At 49.1% G+C, this 5200-nt stretch overlaps 1 long non-coding RNA gene across 1 annotated transcript; it reads left to right on the top strand.

Moving 5' to 3' along the window:
• Positions 1 to 1340: 1340 nt before the first annotated feature.
• LOC114670977 (uncharacterized) lies at positions 1341 to 4593 on the top strand. Its single transcript, XR_003720844.2, has 2 exons — positions 1341 to 1481; positions 3500 to 4593. It is a non-coding gene; the product is annotated as an uncharacterized LOC114670977 (long non-coding RNA).
• Positions 4594 to 5200: the final 607 nt, after the last annotated feature.

Genomic DNA, 5200 nt, shown 5'->3' with positions numbered 1-5200 from the left:
CATTTTGAGAGTTTGAAGAATCCCACATCTTTAGTTTTAGGGACAGAAAAATTGCCTGTGGCTCCAGAAGCCTGTTTTCCCAGAAGGGCCTGGCTCTCCTCACTGTGCAGAGCACAGCTTGATGCAGCAGAGCTTGAGAATGCACACTCATGCTGCAGAGGGGCCAGCCTGGCAGCTCATCACGGCAGCCGCTGACAACTGTGGGCACTGGTGCATACTTTATAGCAGGTGTTTGCTGGACATGCTTAGCTTAACTGAGCTCCAACGTGCAACATGTAGACTGTGTGAGCAACACACACACACACACACACACACACACACGCTGCATTTAAACAAAGCACATCAGAAAAGAGTTCAGGCTTTCACCCTCCCTTCCTGCCAAGCACGGAGACAAACAGTAGTGGTCTTGGTTCTCTTTGTCTCTGAGTCTAGACCATTCATTTCCTCTCATTCAACCAGCTTTATTTTTGGCGGTGTAACTTGCTTTCTTGAGCATGTATCTTATGTTCTCAGACTTTGTAACCTATGAATCTCCTGTGAGGACCGACCTACCAATGCTCAGAATACAAAGGCCGGAGTGAGCAGTGCCCTCTGTGAGACAGAATGTTACTGCAAATGAAAAAACCACCTTCACCACCTGAGCAGGATTCTTGCTTCTAATGCAAAATGTAACCTGTCTCTATAGGAGGGATAGAGGGATATTAGGTTGAGCACTCCACACACTGGGGTGCTTACTACAGAGTACCCCAAAGTGTGGTTTAGGTCTGAGGGACCCGGTGAGCAAGGAAGGCTGCACCGGTGTAGGGACAGGCACAGTCTGGGTCCTTTGGTGGCCGGGTGTACAAAGGAAGCAGAGCCTGGGCTCCCGTCGTCTCCTGCTGTCACAGCCCCTCCATGGGGGCGCTGGTCCCTCTCTCCCCCTCTCTCCTGCCTCTTTCCAGGATATTCTCCTTTGCCCCACAGTGAGATGTGAGGGGCGTCAAGAAGACTCTCTGCCATTGACTCTCTCTGTCCAGGGGCTGCCATATGTGACTTGTGCTGTCTGTGACCAGGACGCGGGCTCTTGAAGGAGCAGGGAGGAGCAAGAGAGAGGGGAGAGGACGCCCCGGCTCGCGCGGGGCTGAGGCTGGAGGGAAAGATGCACAGGGACTAGGGTCTAACGGGGAGGCCGCCTTGCGCGCCGCGGCTCGGAAGCGGCAGGGGGCGCCCGCGGCTCCTCGCGGCGCCGAGCCGGGAAGGGCTGGGGAAATTCCTCCCGCTGAAGGCAGAGCCCGCCCCAGAGAGCAGACTGGGACACTGCGGTTCCCGAGATCCGCAGCCCCGCCGCCTCCGCCCACGCCAGCCCTTGGGAGGCGGAGGACGCGCTGACGGCGGCCTCCACAGGCGCTCTGCAGCCTGGGGGTAACCCTCAGCCCACCCAGTGCCCAGCGAGGGGACTCTGATCCACAGGCTCCGCCCAGCTCCTTGGGTCCTCTTTTCAAGTGGGTCTCTTTTATTGCCTAGGACTGGGGGTCGGGACGGGGGGTGGACAGCTACCCCAGTATAGATACTGGCTCATCTGGACATATCTGTGCTGCTGCAGGGCGCCCAGCCTCCTTCCCTGCAAGATTAAAGGGGCTGTGGAAGACAGAAGAATGATGCTGTGTGTGCTCTTATGGACTCCTTTTCCTTAGACTAATGCCCACGGGGAAAGGAAAGGAAAGGGAAGGGAAGGGGAAGTTAAGCGCTCCATCACCCCCAGGCCAGGCGTCATGGTAGGAAGGTCATAAAGAGGGTGGATGGGTCAGAATGCTCCAGGAAAGGAAAGGACAGGACACCAGATTTGCAGATGCTGCCTATGTGCCTGGCACATATTTTGGGGGCTTTGTGTTTTATCTCATTTAATCCCCTCGGCACTCCTTTGGAGTAGGTAGGCAGCATAAACCCATTTTGCCAATGAACACTTGGAGGCTTACAGAGAAAAGAGAACTTGCCCAAGGTCATGGGCTGTAGTGGACAGAGCCATATTCTTGATGCATTTGTCGTAATGAATTCCTTACAGTGCAGGTGACAGGAGAGACGTGAAGGCACAGCCTACCAGGACCAGAAGTCCAGGAGGAAGACTCAGTCTTTCCGCTGGGCCCTACAACCCAATGAGCCCCGCAGGAACCAAGAGAGAGGGAGTTGAGCAGAGAGGGACCCAGAGGCACCCTCTGTGGGTGCTGTTCCCTGACCTTGACATAGAGGACATTCCCCAGCATGGACATGGGTCAAGGTCCTTCCCTGAAGGTGGAGTGGGTGGAGCTCGTAGTGTGCCGGATGGTAGAGAAAGGTGTTCTTAAAATTGCCCTGGGCTAACATTTTCCAGTTGTACCTTTGAACTCTCTAAAAAATCCTGAAAAATCACTTTCACAAAAGTTAATCATTCCCTCCGCAGGCTGGATGACCTTTGCTATGTAGTTGGGGTTTTGTTTGCTTTTCTTAAAAGTCCTGTAGTTTGTAATTGGACACATGTCCTTTAGGTGAAAAAGAAAATAATTTAGGGTCCAGTAAAAGGCTTGCTTTTCTTCCTGCCCTCCATTTCCCAGGAGTTTAGAAACATTTTCTCAGTGAGAGGCTACAAATTGAAGACTGAAAACAAATTAATCTTCCATAACTATGGCTTTCACAGAGTGCTATATACAGGAGACCCCAGAAGACAAAAACATACCAAAAACAAAAAAACCAATAAAATCCAAGCCATCACCCACCCTGCACCTGATTCCTTAGGCCCCTGCTCTCATCTAGGTGGCAGCTAAGTTTACCAACAGAGACGATTCTGGAAATTTCATTGGTACGGTACTCTAACTAGCTTTGCCCTTTGAGAGATGGATCCTGGAAATTGCATTGGTATAGTACTCTAACCAGCTTTGCCCTTAGAGAGATGGACTTTGGAAATTTCATTGGTACAGTAACCAGCTTTGCCCTTTGAGAGATGGACTTTGGAAATTTCATTGGTACAGGACTCTAACCAGCTTTGCCCTTAGAGAGATGGATTTTGGAAATTTCATTGGTATAGTACTCTAACCAGCTTTGCCCTTAGAGAGATGAAAGTGAGGAGCTTTTCTGTTTCAATATTTCAATCACCTAAAAGTTAATTGACCTCCTATAATAATTTGGGAGGTCAAATTGGCTATGTAAACTGGGCAAGCCACCCAAATTCTTTAGGCCTCAGATTCCCCTTCTGTGCAGAGGCTGGGGAGTGAGCTCCAAGTTCTCTTCAAAGGCTAAAGCTCTGCAGCCTGTAATCCTGCAGGCTGCCTCAACAGGCTTCCCAGCTCTGTTCCATTAACTATTTTTGGCTCAGTGATTAGAAGGCCTCGTTGGGCCACACCCCTTACCTCTGACATTCTGACAACTGGCTGGACATTTTCACTAGGCATCCCACTGGGCACTCAAACTCAAGATGCACAAACCAAACACACTTCTCCTTTCCTCTCCTCCTCTCAGCCTAACTCTGACTTCCCTTTCTCTTCTCCAGGTATCTGAGCTGGGAACATCAACATCATCTTTAATGTCTCGCTATCCAACAGCTTCCACATTCAGTGAGTTCCCGAGACCTGAATATCTGGCTGTGAAGAGCCCTCCTCTTCATAGTCCTACAACTTCTGTCCAGTTCAGGCCCTTGTCCCCCTCACATGGGCTCTTGCCACCACACCCAGCATGCGCACCAACCTCCCCTCCTTTCTCTCCCAGCTCTGACACAAAGTGTCACTACCAGATCATCACACTCACCCACAGCTCCAGCCAGCCTCTCCCTTCTACAGAAGCTTAAATGGTTTTCTTTTGCCAGCTGAGCAAACAATTGCCATTCGGGACCTCCGTGATATAACCTCAACCTAACTTCCCTCCTGCACCCACTCCTTACACTTCAACCAAACTCAGTGTCCTTCACACACAGGCCAGCTTTTCTCGTCTGTCTCCATACTCTTCACATTCTGTCTGGAATGTGCATAGCTCCCATGCCTGCCTATAAAAACTCTACCTCTTCATTAAGGCCCAGTTCAAATGATACTTTCACCTTGAAACTTCCCAGGAGATCCCACTAAGGATCAATTTCTCATTTATTTATTCAGCCAACAAATATTTATTGAGCACCAACTATGTGCCAGATTCTGTTCCAGGCCCTGAGAATTCAATGGCAAATAGGAGGGATGCGTTCCTACTCACAGGGAGCTTGCTGTTGGTGGGTGACAGAACAAAAGAAAACGAACAAACAAATAAAGGGTAGATCCCAGTAAGGGCGATGGAGGCACTCTTGGAGTGGTTGGCCTTTATTATAGTCTACTTGTAACATGCCTTTTTGCAATCAAATACTACCTCGTACACCCTCTGAGGGAAGAATCTGAGTCTCATTTATCTGTGTGACTTCCACAGTGCCTGACATCACCCCATCCGTGTAATACCCCTTCAGAGTGCATTTGTGGAAGGAAGGGAAGAAGAAAGGAAGGAAGGAAGGAAGGGATGGAGGGAGGGAAGCAAGAAAGAAAGAGAAGGATTTGAAAAACATTTAAACAAATACTCCAGGTCAGCAGTGAAGCACCTATTAGTATCTTATCAAATTAAAAAACAAAAGGAAATTCTCCTTTTGCATTTGTCAAAGGTTGTCAACTTTGCAATCCCTAGAGTTGGCTTTCAGTGTAAGAGCCTCGCTGGAGATAGGAAAGGCAACATGGGGCAGGGGTAGGGCACTACACGGATCTGGGATTTAGTCCCTGCCCTGCCACATCACGGTTGAGAGGTTTTGACAAGCTCCTGAATCTCTCTGAGTCTTAATGTCCTCATCTGTAAAATGGGGATCATAAAACCTGTCTCACAGACTTGGAAAACTAAATGACAAATTCAGCACACCAAAATCATAAAATTAATTCAGGAGTATCCTAGGTACTTATACTGGCTTTGTTTGGAGGATACGAAAGTAGGCTATCTGCCTCCAGAAGCAGAAATCCTTTGGATGTAGGAATATTTAAAAATATTATTTTTAAATCTCTTGTTCTGGATTCTTAAGGAAGAAAGAATCCTGGGCTCTCAAGATAACCTCAGGTTGCCTGAGAAGCAACTGGGTCTTTTCTTGCTCTCCCCTAAAACATGTCCTCCCAGAGTTGCCCTCCTTCCAACCAGTAGAATTTGTTGCTTCAAGCACAGGAGTCATACAATTGCCTTCCCTAAAAGGCATGCTCTG

This window comes from Macaca mulatta, chromosome 1 (genome assembly GCF_049350105.2).
Source record: "Macaca mulatta isolate MMU2019108-1 chromosome 1, T2T-MMU8v2.0, whole genome shotgun sequence".
Classification (NCBI taxonomy): Eukaryota; Metazoa; Chordata; class Mammalia; order Primates; family Cercopithecidae; genus Macaca; species Macaca mulatta.
The sequence above is the reverse complement of the archived record's forward strand: the minus strand, read 5'-3'. Positions and strand labels throughout refer to the sequence as shown.